The sequence below is a fragment of the Mustelus asterias genome, chromosome 10, assembly GCF_964213995.1.
Source record: "Mustelus asterias chromosome 10, sMusAst1.hap1.1, whole genome shotgun sequence".
In the NCBI taxonomy this organism is placed as follows: domain Eukaryota; kingdom Metazoa; phylum Chordata; class Chondrichthyes; order Carcharhiniformes; family Triakidae; genus Mustelus; species Mustelus asterias.
Window position 1 is genome coordinate 52,031,539 of NC_135810.1, and position 23,040 is coordinate 52,054,578.

General features: G+C 45.0%; 1 protein-coding gene across 1 annotated transcript in view; it reads right to left on the reverse strand.

Moving 5' to 3' along the window:
* LOC144499440 (uncharacterized) overlaps positions 1-20,850 on the reverse strand; it is a 131,918-nt gene extending 111,068 nt beyond the window's left edge. Inside the window, exon 1 of the mRNA XM_078221426.1 lies at positions 20,733-20,850. The gene's annotated coding sequence lies outside the window, so the exon portion shown is untranslated. The remainder of the gene's footprint in view (positions 1-20,732) is intronic.
* Between the last annotated feature and the right edge of the window lie 2,190 nt (positions 20,851-23,040).

Genomic DNA, 23,040 nt, shown 5'->3' on the forward strand with positions numbered 1-23,040 from the left:
CAAACTTTTCTCCCTTTCGATTCCTTACTTCAAGGGAAAATTAATGAGGATTTAGAACGTATTATTAGTTCAGGAATTAGCATGGTTTGTTAAAGGCACATTGCATTGGCAAATTTTACTAGTTTTTTGAAAAACGAAGTGTGTATGGATTTTCAGAGGTATTCAGTCAAGTATCTCAAAAGAAGCTTGTCAGAAAAATATAAGTATGTTATATACAAGAGAAAACAAGTGATTAGTTTCGGGGGGTTTTCAGAGGCTAAGTATTGAGCTTAACTTTAGCTAATACAAAGACTCGCAACACAGTATCCTGGCGAAGGAAGTTTCTTTATTGACCAACGCAAGCTGGGAAAAGAAGGGTTGGGCAGTCCAACTCTTCTCTGAAGTTACATCACAGCGGCAGTACAATTATACAACTTCCAAAAGACATTTTACTCGCCTTCTGGCTCATCATCATTAATACAGATCAGTCATGATTAGTAAATGTCATATACCTTGGCCAATCACAGTTATTCTCTGACAGCATGGAAACAATAGGTTCTAGCGGTTTCTGCCTGACTTTCCCATGGCCACCTTCCTGGATTCTTCTCTGGCTTATTCATTAGCTGTCTGGAATCAGTAGTCTGTCCTTGTTCAATGAATATCTCATTCACTGAGCTGTCTGGTACCCATGCTGATAAGGGCTATGCTTCTATGGGTGTATTGTTATCAGGAATGTGGTTCACTTTACTGGCCTATTTCCCACAATGCCTTTGAACCCAGTGCCTTTAGCCAAGATCCATGCCTGTTCAATAATACTTTCAAAAATACATGTTTGAATTATCTAACTGTGGTTATATGTGTTACTATGCAGACAGTACCTCTGTAACATATATATGAAGCAGTCTGTGATTCTTATCTTAAGTTAATCCACTCTGTTCTAATTGTCTTTATTGGTGTTTTAAATCCCAGAATAATTTGAAGTCCTCCAATAATGAGAAAGTTAGTTCACGGACAAGTAATTTAAGGCAAATGAATATTGCTTTGATGAGAGAACATTTGGAATTGATGTTACAGGGAACAGTGCTGGCTCTACTTGTATTTTTGTTGTAGATAAATGATTTTGATTTGGTCAAAAAGGACATAATTTTGAAATTTGTTGATACAAAAACAAAGGATGTAACAAATCGCAAGAGGAACTATATAGATTTCAGAATGACAGCAATTTAGCTACTTGTTTTCAGCCACTCTGATCTCTGTTAAATAGGAATTGGTGCGATAATGGATGAACCAGACACAAGACAGGATAAAACCCCTGGGCCGATGGATTCTATCCCCACACATTAAGAGAGGTTGGGGCAGAGTTAAGGAAGAGCTAGCAGAAGCACTATTAAATATCATTAGAAGATGGAATAGTGCCATAAGTTTAACAGTTAACGTGATGCCTAGATTTGAAAACTTGTTTAAGAACAAGTTCAGGGAACAATAGGCCAAATAGGTTAACTTCAGCAGTAAGAAAGATAATGGAAACCTTATCAAAGATGGTGATATAGTAGTAATCCGGAGGCCCAGGCTAATGCGCTGGTGACATGGCGACATATCCCTCCAAAGAACAAAGAACAGTACAGCACAGGAAACAGGCCCTTTGGCCCCCAAAGCCTGAGCTGCTCATTGGTCCAACTAGACCAATCGTTTGTATCCCTCCATTCCCAGGCTGCTCATGTGACTATCCAGGTAAGTCTTAAACGATGTTAGCATGTCTGCCTCCACCATCCTACTTGGCAGCGCATTCCAGGCCCCCACCACCCTATGTGTAAAAAACATCCCTCTAATATCGGAGTTATACTTCGCCCCTCTCACCTTGAGCCCGTGACCCCTCGTGATCGTCACTTCTGATCTGGGAAAAAGCTTCCCACCATTCACCCTATCCATCCCCTTCATAATCTTGTACACCTCTATTCGATCTCCCCCTTTTCTCCATCTTTCCAGGGAGAACAACCCCAGTTTACCCAATCTCTCCTCGTAGCTAAAACCCTCCATACCAGGCAACATCCTGGTAAACCTTCTCTGCACTCTCTCTAACGCCTCCACGTCCTTCTGGTAGTGCGGCGACCAAAACAATGCTGTGGGTCTGGAGTCACCTATAGGCAGCTTTCCTTCCCTAAAGGATGTTAGTGAACCAGATGGATTTCTGTAACAATCAATTATCGTTTCATGGTCACCATTACTTAGACTAGGGGAACGCTCGGGGTCCTGCTCCAGGTGAAAGGCCTGAGCTCCTCTGGAAGGGTGTCCGTCTCCCATGGACCAACCAGGAGTCCGGAGCACTTGGCCCAGTTGATCCTGGCGGAGGATGCGGCGGAGTACACCGCCTGGCATTCTCGCATCCTCCGCAGGTCAGCCGGGTGCGTGAACATGAGGAGCACGTCATTGGCGTAAGCCGACAGGACCACCCCTACGTCCGGGCCGCGCAGAGTCAGACCCGACAACCTCCTCCGCAAGAGGCGCAGGAATGGCTCGGCGCAAATCGAATACAGTTGGCCGGACAAGGGGCAGCCCTGCCGTACTCCTCTCCCAAAGCGAAGGGGCGAGGACTCATCAGGTATTTCTTTCGATACCAACCAAATAAACAAACTCAAACTAACTTAGGGACAAATTAAAAGGGGCAGCTCCCCAAAAAGAAGGGGGAACAGCCCGAACCAAAAACAAAGTCGAAAGGAAACTTAAAACATCAACCCAAAAGGTGATTATCAGGGTCGATAATACACCCCAGCCCCTGCGGTGCCCAGCGGTCGCGGAAGGCGTCAACTGCGCCGGTGGACACCGTATGCTCCCTCTCCAGAGACACCTGGCCGCGAATGAGCCGCGGTAGAGGGGCAGACAGTCAGGATGGACGGGCCCGTTGATCGCTCGCTGCGTGGACCTATTGATGGCGCATCTCGCCAGGCCCAGGAGTAGGTTCACGAGGAGGTCGGCATCCCGATCCGCCCCTCTCTGCACCAGGTGCCCGTAGATCAGGAGCGTGGTACTGAAGTGTAAACAAAACATCAGTAAAAGGTGTTTGAGGAAACCAAAAAGGGTGTGCAGTCTCAAACACAGAACATAGACATGGTCCACGGACTCCACAAGGCCACAAAAAGGGCAGTCTTGGGAGCCCGTGAACCAGAAAAACCTACAGTTGTACAGCACTGCTGCGTGCAGCACCCTCCACCCCAGGTCCCCAAGATAATTGGGGGAGATCCCTCCGTAGAGGGACCTCCACTGGGGACCTCCGCCGCCTGGCGGCAACAAGGCCCGCCAAGATGTATCCGGGCGACAGGCGAGGACGCGGTAATGAAAGGTGTGCAGCAGCAGCCCGTACAGGAAACGCCTCCGCGCGGTGGAAAAGGGCACGGAGGACATTTCCGCGAGGCAGCACATGCAGTGGGGCACCTGACCCGGGGGGGGGGGAGGTTTAGGCTTTGGACCAATGTGAAATTCCGTCCGAGCAGGGAAACGCTTGGGCAGGATCCCACCGCACGCCTGCGCCGCCTCCAGACCGCGTGCGCACTCAGGGCCGAGCACGACCGTCTTAAGGTCTTGGATGGCTTTGGCCGCGCGCCAGACGGCCACCCCCGCGCGCTCAGCCAGCATGTGGGGGCTCATCCAGCCCGCTCCTCCGCCATCCAGCACGTCCCCGATCCTGGTCACCCCGCCGACCGCGGCCCTCCTCTCCGCCAGCCACCTGAAGTTGTAAGGCTGGAGGTGCGGATTCCTGAGCAACGGCTCTCGCACAAGAGCCGCTACTCCTGACGGGGGAGAGCTGCGTCGCGAGGCGACCGCGTTCCAGACCGTAAGGAGGTCCTGGTAAAAGACGGGCAACTCCCGCAAGGAGGTCGGAATACGCCCCAGGTTGATATGCAGGAGCTGCACGTCGTAGTTGAGGCCATGCAACTGGCGGAAAAAATACGTCGCCATCGTGGAGGAGGCTCGACGTAAAGGTATCTCTGCAGGGTCTGGAGGGGGAAGGTCGCTACCTATGTGCGGAGGCACACCAGACCTTGTCCGCCCTCCTCAAGCGGGAGATGCAGAAGCTCGGCAGAGACCCAGTGCAGTCGGTTGTCCCAGAAGAACCGCACGACGGCTTACTGCATTTCGGTGACAAAGCCAGGGGGAGGGGTCAAAGTGACCAGCCAGTGCCACAGCATGGAGGCGACCAGCTGGTTTATGATGAGAACTCGTGCCCTGTAGGACAGCACTCGGAGCAGTCCTGTCCAGCGACCCAGGCGGGCGGAGACTTTGGCCTCCAGCTCCTGCCAGTTCGCCGGCCAGGATTCCTCGGCTGGGCAGAGATGGACCCCCAGGTAGAGGAGGTTGGTCCTGCTCCAGGTGAAAGGCCTGAGCTCCTCCGGAAGGGGGTCCGTCTCCCACGGACCAACCAGGAGTCTGGAGCACTTGGCCCAGTTGATCCTGGCAGAGGACGCGGCGGAGTACACCACCTGGCATTCTCGCATCCTCCGCAGGTCAGCCGGGTCCGTGAACATGAGGAGCACGTCATCGGCGTAGGCCGACAGGACCACCCCTACGTCCGGGCCGCGCAGAGTCAAACCCAACAACCCCCTCCGCAAGAGGCGCAGGAATGGCACCACGCACACAGAATAAAGTTGGTCGGACAGGGGGCAGCCTTGCCGTACTCCTCTCCCAAAGCGAAGGGGCGAGGACTCATCAGGTAGTTCATACTCGAGCAAGCCAACCTCATTACCCTGGCTGAAGTCATCACAGCTACCTCACCCTGGATCCCATGAGGTTTAACGTTATGCAACAACCTACCGTGCGGTACCTTGTCAAAGGCCTTGCTAAAGTTCATGTAGACAACATCAACTGCACTGCCCTCCCCTCATCCACCTTGGTTACCTCTTCAAAAAACTCAATCAAATTTGTGAGACATGATTTTCCACTCACAAAGCCATGCTGACTGTCCCTAATCTCTCAATGCCTATAGATCCTGTCTCTCAGAATACCTTCCAACAACTTACTCACTACAGGTGTGAGGCTCACCAGCCTGTAGTTCCCAGGCATTTCCCTGCAGCGCTTTTTAAACAAAGGCACGACATTTACCACCCTGCAATCTTCAGGCACCTCACCTGTGGCTGTCAATGATTCAAATATCTCTGCTCGGGGACCCGCAATTTCCTCCCGAGCCTCCCACAACGTCCTGGAATACACTTCGTCAGATCCCGGGGATTTATCTACCTTGATGCTCTTTAAGACTTCCAGCGCTTCCTTCTCTTTATATGTACAGTCCTCAAGACATCATTATTTCCCCAAGTTCCCGAGCATCCACGCCTTTCTCAACAGTAAATAATGATGAGAAATATTCATTTCGGATCTCACCCATCTCTTGTAGATCTCTACATAGATGACCTTGTTGATCCTTAAGAGGCCCTACTCTCTCCCTTATTACTCTTTTGCCCTTTATGTATCTGTAAAATCTCTATTTGGATTCTCCTTTGCCTTATCTGCCAAAGCAATCATGTCCCCTTTTTGCCCTCCTGATTTCTTTCTTAACTCTACTTGTACACCCTCTATGCTCTTCAAGTGATCCACTTGATCCCTGGTGTTGTTAAACTTCTTACTGTGTTTACCCCAGTCCAACGCCGGCATCTCCACATCATTATTTCATATTACCAGATCTATATAGCCTGCTGCCTGGTTGGTTCTCAGAAACTCTCTCAAAAAAACCTTCATGGACTCATCTTCTGCTACCTCTGCCCATCTGATGCGCCCAACCTATATGTAGATTAAAATCATCCATGACTATTGCTGCAGCCTTCTTTCAAGCCCCCATTAATTCTCCCTTTCACTTTTAGGGCATAGAGGAGGCCTGTAAACTACTCCCTCAAGCTTCATTTCTGCCTTTTACTATTTCTTACCTGTAGCCAGACTGATTCTCCATCTTGATCTGAGCTCATCTTTCCCTCTATGACATTGTACTCATGTCATACTTAAGAGCTACTCCTCCACATTTTCTTAACTTGCTGCCCAAAAGAAAGGTCACCCTTGAATATTCAGGTCCCAGCCCTTTCCTCACCTTGCCTTAAACGACTAGTCTATGCAATGAACGTATACTTTCACAGTATTGTTAGGTAGGGCCAAAGTTTTTGATGTAGCAAGAATGAAGGATCGGTAATATAGCTGCAAGTCAGATTGGTGTGTAGTTCAAAGATGGTGGTCCCATGTGCTATTGTTCTTCTGGGAGTTTGAGAGGAGCTGTCGAAGAAATTTTGGAAAGTTGTTTAGTGAAGCCTATTCATAGAATAATAAAATCCCTGCAGTGTAGAAAAGCCATTTGGCCCATCAAGTCTGCACTGACTCTGACAGAATATCTTATCAAGGCCCACCCCCCACCCTATCCCTGTAACCCCCACACATTTACCCTGCTAATCCCCCTTACCTACACATCTTGGGACACTAAGGGGCAATTTAGCTCAGCCAATCCTTTTAACCTGCGCATCTTTGGACTGGCGGTATCAATAGTGGAATGGATATTTAGAGTGATGGATGAGACTATTTGTCACATGGACTACTTTGTCTTGGATGGTATTGAGATTTGAATCTTGTTGTCCCTGCACCCATCCAGGCAAGTCAAATATTTTTCATTACACTTGTGACTTGTGTCTTTTTAGGCTTTGGGGAGTCAGGAAGTCAGTGGTTCACTGCAAAATACTCAGCCTCTGAATTGGTTTAGTAGCCATGGCATTTATATGGCTGACCTAATTAAATTTCTGCTCAGTGTTGATGGTGGGTGGTATAGTTGCAATATCCACATCATTGCCATGTAACTGGGACCAATATAGCACCTATACATCCTACAGCAGATCCTGGTAGTGAGAATAGCACAGGAACAGGAAGGCACCAAGATGAGCCTGGAGCCTGAATTCTTCCACAGCCTTGGTGGGACGAAACCTGGAGTATTATGTATAGCTTTGGTCTCCTTATCAAGGAAGGATATACCTAACATAGAGAGAGTGCAACAAAGGCTGACCAGGCAAATTCCTGAGATGGTGGGATTGTTTTGAGGAAAGATTGAGGAAACTGGGCCTGTACTCTAGAGTTTAGAAGAATGAGAGTTGGAGCCTGATTTTACCATCACATTGCGCCCGTTTCCGGGCGTGAAAACTTGGTAAAGTCGGGCGTGAGGCAGGTAGTACGATCCGTGCCCCGCCTCCCCCTTTACCAAGGCCCAAAAATGGCCGCGATTGGGACCGGGCGCGACGGCCATTTAAATGCGTTTGCATGCATTTCAGTTGACTTAATGGGCTGCATGCCGAACTTTACCAGCATTTCTCCCTTTACCACTACGTTCGTCCATCTGGAATTGGCGTGAAATAGACATGCTCTATGGAAGTCCGATTTGGACGCTCCATCAGTGAGGGTTCGTGAGGAGATAAGTGCCTGGCGTCTAACAGCTCTTTGCTTGAGATTGGTGGGGCGGGGGGATGGTGGGTCCACTGTCACTCTGCTTGAGATCGGTGGTGTTGGGGGGTGGGGGGGTGGTGGTCTGCTGCCACTCTGCCTGAGATCAGTGGCGGGGGGTAAGGAGGGGTCCGCTGTCACTCCGCCCGAGATCGAAGGGGGAGGGTGGATCACTGCCTGAGATTGGTCGGGGGGAAGTGGAGGTTCGCTGCCCTTCTGCTTGAGATCGGTGGTGGGGGGAAAGTGGGTCCGCTGCCACTCTGCTTGAGATCGATGGGGGGGAGAGTGGGAGAGGAGGGGCCCACGATTGGTCTGGGTGGCAGGGGGTTGGGGGATAAGGGGGTCAGTAATGTTGGGGGGGTGTGGGACATTGTCTGTGGGATGGTGGGGGGGGGCCCTGGAGGGATGTGGCTAAAAGGCTACATTCTGTCAGTAGTTGGAGGCGCCGATCGGAGCTGCAGGGTTGTGGGCGCATTGAGCCCTGCTCACAGGCTTGTGCAGCGTGATTCGGAATCGCTGATATTTTTTCGGGCAGTATGTGTATGGGAGTGCCTGAGAACAGGTCTAAAAGTCAGATCTGAAACACTCCCAGATGGTAAAATAGGGCCCTTGATCTCATGGAAGTGCATGAAATTCTTACAGGGCTTGAAAGGTAGATGCAGGAAGGATATTTTTCCTGGTTGAGGGGATATCTAGTATCTGTATCAGGCGGCACAGTCTCAGAATAAGGGGTAGACCATTTCGGGTTGAAATAAGGAATTACTTCAATCAGAGGGTGGTGAACCTTTGGTTCCCTGTTCTTCAGAGTGCTGTGGAAGCTCAGTCATTTGAGTATGTTCAAGACTGAGGTTTATAGATTTCTAGATACCAATCACATCAAGGAATATGGGGATAGTGTGGGAAGATGAGATTGAGGTAGACGGTCAGCCATGATGCAGTTAAATGGCAGAGCAGGCTGGAGGGGCCAAATTGCCTGCTCCTGTGTTCTTGGGTTCATTGAACAACCCTTAACCTGAGCTATTCCTGATCCCCACTTCCATGCATTCCCATTCCAAAATCACTTCTTAGAATCCTTCCACTTCAATAAAGCTGTGCTAATTAATTAACAATAATATAAATGGTATGTGGCATTGCAGGATCAGCAGCCACTATAAAAATGCTCCATAGACCAGCTAATAATTGGAAATGCTTTCACATTTTAATGGCTTACTATGATGCCATAACGTAATATTCTCAGCGGTGCGAGTTCATAATATTCCTAAATTTTACTTCTGGCTACGCTGTGCTTCTACAAGTTGTATTGCAGTGGTTTTAGCAAGGAAAATGTAAAAATGCTGCTGCTCAGAAGAAGGCTGTAAATATGTTCATGATTTGTAATCTCGAGGAATTGAGAACTCCGAGATCGACTGCAGATTGCAGTGTTTCAGCCCAGATGTTGTGCACATCAATCAGGGGTATTTGAACGATCAAACACGTTGTTTTATTGAGAGAGAGAGCAGCATATGCCAACCACATCTGTGATACTTATACCCCTGTAATAGAGAGAGTCTAAATCAGCATTCTGACTGATGCTGGAAATGTATAACTGAACTTCCGATATAGGAAGTCACCATCAACCAAGTCCAAGGAAAAGGTGATGGTTTCGCCAAAGCCTGATTGACTGACATCTATGTGGATTTGACTATAGATTTGGCTGTCACTCAGCTCGTATTATTCCACTTTAGACTTAAAATCTGGTTTGAAACTCCTGGATGCTGCATTGCATGAGTACATTGACGGAGGTGTCAGATTCAGGATAAGATGTTAAACCAAGGTCCTGTCTGCTCTCAAGTGAAAGTAAAAGATCCCATCACATTATTTTGAATGTAATTTGTTATGTATTTATCCTCCAATCAAAGTAAATTAGCACAGTGGTAATGTCACTGAATTAGTAATCCAGATACCAGAACAGGAGTCCATTTTCCACCACAACAGCTGGTGAAATTACTAACAAGTTCAGTTAGTAAATCTGGAATAAAAAGATAGTCATGTAATGGTGACCACTTGATTGTTTTAAAGATTTATCCAGTTCCCTAATATCCACTTTAGGGAAGGAAATCTGACATCCATGCATGAAATGGTCTCGCAAGCAACTTAATTACATCATCTTCCACATCATACTTCTTCGGTTGTATCTTCACATGGTGCTGACTCTCATCTCTGTCTTTAGATTTTAGCCCTTCCTGTCCTTCATCATCTAAGAAGCTATCAACTTTCTCCATATCTTCCTCTGGCCAGGGACCCCCTTTGAAGCGCCAGGTTTTGAAGAGCACAGTAGACTATGATTATGTGGGGTACCTTCTACAGGTTCTTGCAGAGCCCCATCCCCACCTGAGCGGTCCAAACATTCAAAGTGATGTTTTTGGATTAAGGTGCTAATGGTCTGCTCGATGATGGATTGTGTCAATCTATGCGCCAGATACACTTCTCCACTGAGGAACTCTGAGGACGAGACGTGGGTGTCTAGAGACATTGTTTGATTCGTTACCACTTATCCCCAAGCAGCCAGCCCTGTAATTACTGAGTCCCTTCGATGCAAAGTATCTGGGAGTGACTCAGGATGTATGTGAATCATGGGAACTCCCAGGGTACCTGTTACAAACATGTTCTATGTCCTTCCGATGATTGCACACCAATGGTCAGTGAGTGAAACCTTTTCCTGTTGATGAACATCAAGAGCTGCTGCCATGGAGCTCTCAAAGCTCTTTGTGTGCAATCTGCACCTTGAACTCGAGCATATCCTGAGATCGCTGCAACCCCCAGAAATCGAACAGCCTGAATAGCTTCATCACATGTGAATTTCAGTAGAGGGCATATGTCACCTGCTCGATACATTTATGTGCCAAGGACTGAGATGCTGCATAGGTTCCCTCTGGATGCTTGCAATGATCCTCAGACAAAGAAATTGAGTGCACCAGTGATCTTCAGTTTGATTGGCAGGAGATGTCCTCCCAGATCATGGGGTGTTTGATCCTCCCACACTATGTGGCAATTCTGATCCACTACATACCTTGACAGATGCAGATATATGTGACATTGTCTTTGCTCATCTCCAGAAAGGAGAGGCTTTTCGATATACCCTTGGTTGTGCAGGTGGCCTCCATTAGATGGGTCTAAACTCCTCATCCTCTGGGTGGCACTGGGGCTCCCCTGAACCATGGACCTCAGGCGAGGCCTCCTCTGGAAGATGGGCTAGACGGTGCGGGGCCCTTCTCCCCTCAATTGAATCACTGCCATCAAGAAGGCAGCAATGAGCACCAGGTTCCATTATTCAATACTCCTCCACCCTGGGACTGTTAGATGTGAATGAACAAAGTATACTTTCAAGTCAGGACGTGGAGGTAGTTTGAGATAAACATTAGTGTTCTTATGTATCTGCTGCCCTTTTTTTTTATAGATGATAGTGGTTGTGGGTTAGGTAGGTGCTGTCAATGGAGCCTTGGTGAGTTCCAGCAATGCACCTTTCATATGGTATGTCCTGTTGCCGTTGTGCCTCACTGATGAAGGGAATTAATGTTTGTGGAAGAAGTGTCAATGAAGAGGGCTGTTTTGCCCTGGATGGTGTTGAGCTTCTTGAAGAAGGTATTGGCAGTCCAAATAAGGGGAGAATATTCTATAACGCTCCTGACTTATGCCTTGTAGATTGTGGACAGGCCTTGGGGAAGGAAGTCAAAAGGTGAATTGCCACAGTATTCCTAGCTCCTGACCTGTTGTTATAGTCATTATGTTTATATGGCTAATCCAGTTCAGGCTTTGATCATTGTTAAATCCCTGGATGTCGATGGTGGGGGATTCAGCGATGGTAGTGCCATTGAATGTCATGGGGAGATGGTTATTGGCATGAATGTTACTTGCCACTTGTCGGCCCAAGCCTGGATATTGTCCATTGTCTTGCTGCATATGTAAGAAGTTTAACAACAGCAGGTTAAAGTCCAACAGTTTTATTTGGAAGCAAAAGCCACACAAGCTTTCGGAGCCTTAAGCCCCTTCTTCAGGTGAGTGGGAATTCTGTTCACAAACAGGGCATATAAAGACACAAACTCAATTTACATGAATAATGGTTGGAATGCAAATACTTACAGCTAATCAAGTCTTTGAGATACAAACAATGTGAGTGGAGAGAGCATCAAGAGAGGCTAAAGAGATGTGTATTGCCTCCAGTCAGGACAGCCAGTGAGACTCTGTAGGTCCAGGCAAGCTGTGGGGGTTACAAATAGTGTGACATGAACCCAATATCCCGGTTGAGGCCGTCCTCATGTGTGTGGAACTTGGCTATCAGTTTCTGTTCAGCGACTCTGCGCCATCGTGTGTCGTGAAGGCCGCCTTAGAGAACGCTTACCTGAATATCAGAGGCCGAATGCCCATGACCGCTGAAGTGCTCCCCAACAGGAAGAGAACAGTCTTGCCTGGTGATTGTCGAGCGGTGTTCATTCATCCGTTGTCGCAGCGTCTGCATGGTTTCACCAATGTACCATGCCTCGGGACATCCTTTCCTGCAGTGTATCAGGTAGACAACGTTGGCCGAGTTGCAAGACTATGTACCGTGTACCTGGTGGATGGTGTTCTCACGTGAGATGATGGCACCTGTGTCGATGATCCGGCACGTCTTGCAGAGGTTGCTGTGGCAGGGTTGTGTGGTGTCGTGGTCACTGTTCTCCTGAAGGCTGGGTAGTTTGCTGCGGACAATGGTCTGTTTGAGGTTGTGCAGTTGTTTGAAGGCAAGAAGTGGGGGTGTGGGGATGGCCTTGGCGAGATATTCGTCTTCATCAATGACATGTTGAAGGCTCCGGAGGAGATGCCGTAGCTTCTCTGCTCCGGGGGAGTACTGGAAGGCGAAGGGTACTCTGTCCACCGTGTCCCGTGTTTGTTTTCTGAGGAGGTCAGTGCGGTTTTTCGCTGTGGCGCGTCGGAACTGTCGAATGATGAGTCGAGCTCCAGATCCTGTTCTTATGAGGGCATCTTTCAGCGTCTGGAGGTGTCTGTTGCGATCCTCCTCATCCGAGCAGATCCTGTGTATACGGATGGCTTCTTTAACGTGTTTAGGGTGGAAGTTGGAGAAGTGGAGCATCGTGAGGTTATCCGTGGGCTTGCGGTATAGTGAGGTGCTGAGGTGACCGTCCTTAATGGAGATGCGTGTGTCCAAGAATGCAACCGATTCCGGAGAGTAGTCCATGGTGAGTCTGATGGTGGGATGGAATTTCATTATATCGTTGTTTCGGTGATTGTTCACCACGAGTCCCAAGGAAGAAAATGTCATCGATGTATCTAGTGTATGGCATCGGTTGAAGGTCCTGTGCGGTGAAGAAGTCTTGTTTGAACCTGTGCATGAAGATGTTGGCATATTGAGGTGCGAATTTGGTCCCCATGGCTGTTCCGTGTGTCTGGATGACGAACTGGTTGTTGAAGGTGAAGATATTGTGGTCCAGGATGAAGCGGATGAGTTGTAAAATTGCATCTGGAAACTGGCAGTTGTCGGCGCTGAGCACTGAGGCCGTTGCAGCAATGCCATCGTCGTGGGGGATGCTGTTGTAGAGTGCCGAGACATCCATTGTGACGAGGAGCGCTCCTGGTTCAACTGCTCCATGTGTGCCAAGTTTCTGTAGGAAGTCCGTAGTGTCGCGACAAAAGCTGGGGGTTCTTTGTACAATGGGTTTCGGGATGCCCTCGACATAGCGGGAGAGGTTCTCGCACAGGATCCCATTGCCCGATACGATGGGACGGCCGGGTGTGTTTGCCTTGTGTATGTTCGGGAGGCAGTAGAGATCTCCAATGCAGGGAGTACGTGGGATGAGAGCACGGAGGGTGCTCTGAAGGTCTGGATCAAAGGTCTTGATCAGAGTGTTGAGTTGACGGGTGTGTTCTTTGGTCGGATCGGCGGGTAACTGTCTGTAGTGTTCCTCGTTGTTTAGTTGTCGGTACACTTCTTTGCCGTCATCCGTTCTGTTCAGTATGATGATGGCCCCTCCTTTGCTGGTTTGATAATGTTGCGGTTGGTCTTGAGAGCGTGGATGGCGTTGCGTTGTACTTGGGTGATGTTTGGGGCTGTCTTGTGAGTGCGGCTGATGAATTTGGTGTTGCCGCACCTCCTGATGGCTTGGGCATACATGTCAAGTCGAGGGCAGCGGCCTTCCGGAGGAGTCCAATTCGACTCTTTCCTCTTCGGATGCACTGCGGATCTCTCTGTCGGCTGTTCCGGTTCATTGTCTGTCTCATTGTGTTTGCTGTTGTCCTCTTGGGGTTTGTGGAAGAACTCCCGCAGCCTCATTCGCCTGATGAATTCCTGTGTCTGCTGCGAGACTGATGTGGTCTATTTTGGTGGTGGGGCAAAAATTAAGCCTTCGGCTGAGAACTTCGATTTCATCTGGTTGAAGTGTGTAGTCAGACAAGTTGACAATGGACTTCCCTGCAGTGGTACTGTTTTCTACTGTGGTACCGGGGAGGCTTGGTTGCTGCTGGTGGTGATGCCGAGTTTCTCAAGTTTCCTGTTCTTGGTGTGCATGTAGATGGTGTAGTTCCTTTGTCTAGTCTGCTTGGCAGAGTTTCGCAGCTGGGCTGCATCCTGAGCGCAAGTTGAGAATGTGGACTCTATCTTGGTTTCCAGGCTGCGGCGTTTACTGTTGAGCTGGTGTACGAGGTGTTTGAGGAGTGTTTGAGAGAGGTGCGACGGCAAAGTCTCTCAGCGTAGTCTGTTATAGTTTGACCTGAGTGGGTTCGTGATCTGTAGTCCTTTCGGTATCTTGTCTGATTTCTTGCATCTTTGTAGAAACTTGATGTCTGTGTCGATATGCGCGATCTTCTTGGAGATCCTCTCCACTTGGAGGTGGCAGTTTGCGGTGTCGATGGTAGTCATGATGTGGAGATGCCGGCGTTGGACTGGGGTAAACACAGTAAGAAGTTTAACAACATCAGGTTAAAGTCCGACAGGTTTATTTGGTAGCAAAAGAAACAAAAGCTTTCGGAGCCTTAAGCCCCTTCTTCAGGTGAGTGGGAATTCTGTTCACAAACAGGGCATATAAAGACACAAACTCAATTTACATGAATAATGGTTGGAATGCAAATACTTACAGCTAATCAAGTCTTTGAGATACAAACAATGTGAGTGGAGAGAGCATCAAGAGAGGCTAAAGAGATGTGTATTGCCTCCAGACAGGACAGCCAGTGAGACTCTGTAGGTCCAGGCAAGCTGTGGGGGTTACAAATAGTGTGACATGAACCCAATATCCCGGTTGAGGCCGTCCTCATGTGTGTGGAACTTGGCTATCAGTTTCTGTTCAGCGACTCGGCGCCATCGTGTGTCGTGAAGGCCGCCTTAGAGAACGCTTACCTGAATATCAGAGGCCGAATGCCCATGACCGCTGAAATGCTCCCCAACAGGAAGAGAACAGTCTTGCCTGGTGATTGTCGAGCGGTGTTCATATGGACATGGATTGCTTTCTCATCTGAGGAATCATGAATGGTGCTGAACATTGTGTAAACGTCACCAGACCTCTCCAGTTCAGAGTTTATGATGAAGGAAGGTCATTAATGAAGCAGTTGTTAATAGTTGGGTCTTGGACATTACCCTGAAGAACTCGATGACTCCTGCAGTCTCTTTCTGACACACATCAAAAGGGGACGGCTCCAATTGCAGGTTCTCAAGGAAATCTTTCTCCCAGCTCGAGCATCATTTCAATGTTGAGTACCAATGCAGTTCGAGGGTGCCCCCTGAAAGCAACCCAGTCCTGGGCTCCTCCCACACTTCTCAGACCCATGCTGTGCAGGCTTTGATTTCAAACTGTAACAACTTCAGGCTATGGTGCTGCAACCTTTTTGTTTAAAGACGAGCTGCAAACCTCTCCTTGTCACTTTTCGGGTTCCTCCAAATTTCCTGCAACTCCACAATTGTAGGAAAATGTCCTTCTGGTTATTCTTGTAAGGAAAGGTTCAGTAGAGATGTGCGGGGGAAATGTTTTACACAGAGTGGTGGGGGTCTGGAATGCACTACCAAGTGAGATGGTTGAGGCAGACATGTTAGCGACATTTAAGACTTATCTGGATAAACATATGAACAGCTGGGGAATAGAGGGATACAGACGGTTGGTCAAGATAGAACAACGTGATCAGCCCAGGCTTCGAGAGCCAAAGAGCCTGTTCCTGTGCTGTACTGTTCTTTATTCTCCAGCTTCCGAGTAACCCGAGATCCCATTGTAATTGTAATGAACATTTCAGCCACCTGAACTCATCAATACCATATGTCCCATGTAGACCTCACCCCTCCCAATCTTGAGGATCTGTACACTATCATATACCGAGGACAACGCGCCACACACACACACACAAAGTTTGACTACTCCTCTATCATGTTTTCCTGATTTACAAGCTCCCCTAACCGTACCATCTGCAACTCAGTACTGAGCCAGACAAGCCTATGGCCACTGATGGTAAGACCATGTTCATGCCCTGCATACTAAGCCGTACCTTATCCAAATTGAGCACTTAAACTTTGTCCCTCCCTGGGATAGTACCGTCATGTACATGTCTTGCATAGTGCTGTAGCCTGGTCCTGGAAGCCTCAAGACTGTCTTTAACATCTCACCGAATGTGAGGTCGACTCAGCCCAACAACTGTTTTTCATTTCTCACCTTGATCCCCTCGCCCTGACTAGTGATTATGACTTTCTTTCAAGGAGCTCTCCACTTCCTCTTTATACTCTCCCAGCCCCCACCTCCATTTGTCACTGTGCGATCTATCTCACCAGCCGCAGCAAACCTTGTATCGACCAATCTAATTTCTCACTAAGGTGATGCAAGATTAGAAGGTGGAACCAGCAAATAGACTTATATTGAGTATTCATGACATGGTAATGTACCCAAATGGCATTCCTGTCATGGATCAGTGGGAAACCCAACTCGCCATTTGTCTACCATGAATGTGGTGAGGGGAAAATTCCAAATTAATTTCCTGCCAGAAATCTGATTTTCGGCTTCTCTCTGTATTTTCTGCTCCTGCCCACCATGAAACCCGCCACAGGCAGGACCAGAAAATTCAGCCCTATGAAACAGAGTGACAATCTACTAAATCTTGTACTTGTTCTTTAAAATGTACATTTGTGAGAAGTTGCCTGTATAACATTGTTCTGTTAATATATATTGATGAGATAATTTGAATTATTTTTAATGTGTTGACTTGTATGTATTGCAACTAAACAGAAAACAACGTAATGCAAGAGAAGAATTTGACAAGTCAAAGTTTGAAGAAGGTGAAGGAGCACTAAATGAAAAAGCATTACATCAAAGCTCCAATGAGATACCTTTACGTGATCATCATCGCCATTGCGGCAAGGATACATTCCTTCATTCATTTGGCTCAGTCACATCTGAAAAATTAAATTACAAAAAGTCCAGCTCAGTTTCTGATACCTCTTCTCTTAACAGTGCTTTAAACGGTGGTGGAAAGAGCTGTATCGCCTCATCAGACTTGAAACAAAAATGCTCAGAACAGAATTTGTTCGAAAACTACACCTCGATTGGAACAAACACATCTGACCAGTTCTCTTCTGAAGAAATATGGAGGATGACTCTGAGCATTACATGGCGAAGTACTGATGAGCAGTGCACAGTTACTAGTAATACTGTGTATGAATCCTTGAGTGAAATAGAAACATCAGGATGCATGCCATCCTACTGTCCAACATCCCCACCAGGCCAGACCTTGCTTGCCTCCACAGCAATAATTGACAAAATAAAAAGCGTGCCAGTACAGAATGATTTTATAAACAATAATTACACTAATGGTCTTCATGTAACAGTCTTCCCAGACTCAGAGACAAAACAGATGGAATCATTAGAAGTTTCTAACTTAAAGAACCAGCTACCTTTGCCTGAAATTTACCATTTGGGAGAACATGAAAAATATGCATTGGCAAGCAATACTAATTTTCATGTTTATCCACGCATTCAGAAAGTTGCTTTGCTGACCAAAGAAAATGTTGAAAAATTTGAGTTACTTCAGCTCAGAAGAAAACTTCATTCTGTTTCAACACCAGTTACTGAAGAGTTGGAAATTGACAAAAAAATTCAGGGAGTGAATGGAGAAGTTCAGCAAATGGAAAATGCGAATGATCAACCAATACCTTCAGTTACTCCAAGCTTACCTAATAACCAGGTTGGTACTCTTGAGCTGAATGTTGCTCAGATGGCATTAGAAGGTCAGTGGGGATTGCCATTTATGCATAAGAAGTCACTTTCACTGATACTGCTTCCACTGTTATCCTTACCTAAGAAATCATGTATTGAACTCATCGGAAAGGATTTGAAAATGCCAGCCCTTCTGGAACCTGACATTTATGACTTGGAATTTAATTTGCAAAGGAGGATTGGAATTCATCAGTGGAGACCAATATTAATCAAGGGGGTTAACCTCATAGATTCTGTTAATGTGAACATAATGAAGTCACTTTCAGAACCATTCAATGAAAGCCATGTATTGATTATTCCACCAGTCTCCATTTTTAGCACTAAGACATTGGTTAATTTAAAACCTCAATCTCTTGATAAGAAACAGGCTCCACCATCTGTGACCCAAGCAATGGATTCTAAACAAATTAATTGTTTTGATGAGATCAAAACAGACAGAGCTGAATTTAGAACACAACAAAAAGCAAGTAACAGCCATTCATCAATTCAGTTTAGTAAATCTTACAGCACTGACATAGCCATGCCGATAGAGAAGGTTCAGAACATTACAAATGAATCTGAAATGTACGTTGCTGAGGAACAGTTTGAAATTCCATCTGATATTCAAGAATCAGTCAGCAGTGTTCACCCAAATGAAATACCTTTAATTAACTTTCCTCCTCTTGATAGAAGAAGTCAGAGGCCAAGGCCGCGATGTGTATCATTTATTGAGCAAGATGCTGTTGATTGCTTGGAGATGAAATTAAAGCAAAGACTTATTTCCCATCTCTGGCAATCTCCAATTTCCTTTGAAAATTCAGTGAGAAAGGTGACTCCTAAAGAAACATTCACAACCAAGGCAAATGATGCCCAAATAAAGCCAGTTCGTGTGGAATCAGTTTTCATTGATGACAAAACAAGGGACAATCTTGAATGGCATGTTACACAGGGACAGCTCGAACACAACTGGGATTTATCCACAGATTTCCAGAAGCCAGCAGAAGCATCCCTTTCTTCAGTTAATTTGATTTCTTCACCGCTAAGTCTAATTGATACGGTTACTACCACCGAATTACCATTCGTAACTCCAGAACATAAAAAAATTGAAAGAAATGTGAATAGAAGAATTACAAGTAATAGGTGGAGTTCCTCCAGGTTTGTCCAGCAAACCTTAAATGGTTATAACGTTCCTGCACCGCTACAATCAAAAAGCACTGATAGAAATAATTCAGTGTTCAATAACACTGATATATCATATTCTTCTAAAATCATTCCCTATCAGGAAAACATGCTTCAGAATGAAAGCAAAAGCATGCTTCTGTCACTTGAACGTAATCGTAGGAATGGAGAAACAAAAAAATTAAAAGAGGGATTTGCTGTTACCAGCTTCAGGCCAGAATATGAAAATAAATTAATTATGTGCTTAACAAAACAAAAGGTTGAAATGAAGCTAAATTGTTTACCAAATCCGGTATTGGAATCGTATAATGATTCCTATTTTCTAACGTCAAAGAAACGTTTACCAGTATTGATTAGAGTTGGAAAAGGATATAAAAAGTCAAGGCCATTGTATATATCTTTTATGGAACATGATGCCGTTGATCGATTGGAGGTAAACTTAAGCCAAAAGCTTATTTCAAGTTTGTTGGGATTCCCAACTTCATATGAAAAGTCCTTGGAAATAATGATCCCTAAAGCACCACCATTACCTCCACAACTTAAGACACGTGCGACTAAAATAGAACCCACCAGTACAGAAACTACTTTCCTTGAAGATAAGGTCAGAAACTATCTGGAAAGGCACGTTATACAGATAAAACTTCAGTTTAATTGGGGTCTACCAACAGAAATTCAGAGATCAAGAGATGCACTCATTCCACCTGCACCAAAATTGATTTCTTCCCAGCTAAATCCACTGCCTTGTTCACAGTTAGCTGTTGTCCTAACTGAACTGACAGTTATAAGTGATAATCATAAGAAAATGTTGGACTCCAATATGAAGAAAAAGATTATTAATAATAGACGGGGTCTCCTTCCCAATGTTGTGCAGAGATCGTCAATTAATTTCATGGATTTTAGTTTAATAAAAGATCTCATTGCCCATTCAGACATTATAAAAAGAAAAGCAATGTCTGTCAGCAGTGAACATCGTAAGGAGATACTGCAATACACCCCAAAATTGCCATTTCTAAAGAATAAAAGTAGGAGGAAAAACATAGATCTCAAGAAGATAGAACTTAAAGAAGTGTTCATGTGCATAGCAAAACAATGTTTAGCCATTAAAATGGATTATCTTCCTAATATAGTAAAAGAGATGTACAAAGTCACATATCCTTTCGAATCAAGAAAAGATTTACCAAAATTAATTACATTTGGCAAAGGTAATAAGAAACTACGGCCATGTTATATACCTTTTTTTGAGCAGGAGGCAGTCGATCGCTTGGAGCTGAACCTAAAGCACAAACGGATTTGCCATCTCTGGGGGCTTGAGACATTACATGCAAAGTCATTACGGATGATGATTTCTAAGGTACTACCTGTTCCTCCAGTAATCAAGGCAACTGACGCTACAATACTACCTACGGCTGTAAAGACTTCTTTTATTACTAATAAAGCCAGGTTGATTTTAGAGTGGCACCTTACACAAAAAAAACTTGGAAGTAACGGGAGTTTTCCGTTACATATTCAAAGATCACAAGAAGCATTCATTCCACCTGCTCCAAAACTAATTAATTCACAGATCAACCCATGTCCTAATTTTGATGTGAATGTTGTTACAATTGATCCTGCATTTCTCGACGTTGAAAATAAGAAACGAATGGAACTGAATGTAAAAAAACGGATCATAAATCATCATTGGGGTCTCCTGAAGCTTGTTCATTTGTCTTTAGAGAGTTTTATGTCTCATGCACCATCAGTAAAGGGTATCAAGTCACAGTCAGAAATATCAGAAGAAAGTGAGGTTTTGTTAAAGAGTAAGTTTAAAACAAGTTGTTTGCAAAGCAAGTTGATACAACTCAAGAGAGAAAAAACGTCTGCACCATTCTGTGACCAAGCTATCAAATTAATGAAAGTGAAGAGAAAACCAATGTTATCTGTGATTGCTACCCTGGAATCGCAGCATAAAGATCAGTTAGATACGTGTTTAATAAAACAATGTCTCGAAATAAAACTGGACAATTTACCAGCAATTGTACAAGAATGCTACAAAAATACATACCCCCCAACACCAAAAAAAACTTTAACAAAATCTTTTCCACCTGGTGAAGGTTGTAAGAAAACAAGGCCACGGTATATACCATTTTTTGAACAGAATGCTGTTGATCACTTGGAAATGAATTTGAAGATCAAACACATTTCCTACCTATGGGGATTTCAAACTCCACATGAAGAGTCAATAGAAATGATGATTCCCAAAGCTCCATCTGCACTTCCAGCACTCAAAGCAAATCGAGGCCAATCCATGGGAACCACTTGTATTAGCAAAGAAGTCAGAGATAAATTTGAATGGCATGTTACTCGAAAGAAACTTCAACACAATTGGGGCAAGCCATCATATTATCAGAAGTCAGTAGAAGCATTCATTCCAGTTGCTCCAAAGTTGGTTCCATCTCGGCTGAGCCCAAAAGCTGATTCTGTTTTGGTCATTACTCTATGTGAGTTGCCATTTGTAGATGTTGAAATTAATAAAATGTTGGAGCTGAACACCAGAAAAAAAATCATCAATCAAAGGTGGGGTCTTCCTAATTTTTTTCAGTCATCTTTAAGAAAATTTGTTGCTTCTGCACCATCAATGAATGATATTATGGAGTCAAAAAACATGGCAAGAAAGAAACCAAAAGCCAATAACATTGAAATAGAGAATAATGAAATGAGCTTTCAACAGAAAATGTTTGTACAACCACAAAGAGAAAAGACGTTCTCAGTACAATACAGAACAGGTAAAAGGAATTCAAAAACAGCTAAATTAGGTGAGCAGTTTGTCTTTGCTCATCTGAAACAAAAAGTTAAAAATAAACTGGATGTATGCTTGATGAAGCAATGTCTAGAAATGCGCATGGACTGCTTGCCAGAAAGAGTGAAGCAGTTTTATAAAGTCACCTATTATCCGACCTCAAAGACATCATTACCACAGCTAATTGTACCCAGAAATGGATTCAAAAAGCCAAGAGCAATGTATATATCTTTTATGGAACAGGATGTTATCGATCACTTAGAACTTAATTTAAAACACAAACAGATGACCAATTCTTTGGGACTTGCAACTCTGTATGAGGAATCAGTGGAAATGATGATTCCTAAAGCACCACCTATGCCACCACCTTTCAAGATGAATGGAGCTCAAATAGAGCCTGTGGGCGTGGAAATTAATTTCTCCAATGATAAAGTTCGAAAAGACCTTGAAAGGCATATTACACAGAAAAAGCTTCAGCAAAAGTGGGGTTTACCACTACATATTCAGAGATCACAAGAAGCTTTAATTCCACCTGCTCCAAAACTAATATTATCTGAGTTAAATCCCCAGCCTAATTTTGTGACTGTCTTTGCCCCGCCTGAGCCAACATTCCTTCACAATGAACATAAAAAAAGACTGGAGTTCAATCTAATGAAGAGAGCTGTAAATCAGAAATTAGACCTACCCAAGCTCATTATGTCATCTTTAAGTAATTTTATGGCTCCTGCTCCATCAGTGAAGGACTTCATGCTACAAACTGAAATAATTAAAGACAAGAAAAAATTGAGCAACACTCCCATTGAAAAGGTAAAGAGTGATCTGTTTCCTCGAGGCATATTTCCACTGCGCATTCAAAGAAAGATTTTGTTGCCACAATCTAAAAGAAGTAGTAATAACAAGACATCAAACAAAATAGATGATTTTGCTGGTCTGAAACCAGCACAGAAAGATAAACTATGTATATGCTTAACAAAGCAAAGCCTACAAATCAAAATGCACAGTGTTCTAGAACTCGTAAAACGTTTGTACAAAGATACCTATCCTGTGCAATTAAAGAAATGTCTTCCAAGGCTAATTACACCTGGTGAAGGATTCAAAAAGCCAAGATCGTTGTATATATCTTTTATCGAACAGGAGTCTGTTGATCGTTTAGAATTCAACTTCAAGCACAAACAGATTATTCATCTCTGGGCACAGGACACACTGTATGAAAAGTCAGTCAAAATGCTGTTTGCTAAAGGACCAAATGTGTCGCCAATACGTAAATCAAATGGAGTTCAAATTGTAACTGTAGGTATGGAAACATCTTTCATTAACAATGATGTTAGAGACAAAATGGAATGGCATATTACGAGAAAAAAACTAGAGAATAATTGGGGCTTTCCATTACATATTCAGAAATCAATGGATACATTTATTCCCTCGGCTCCGAAATTGGTTTCCTCTGAGCTAAAGCCACAT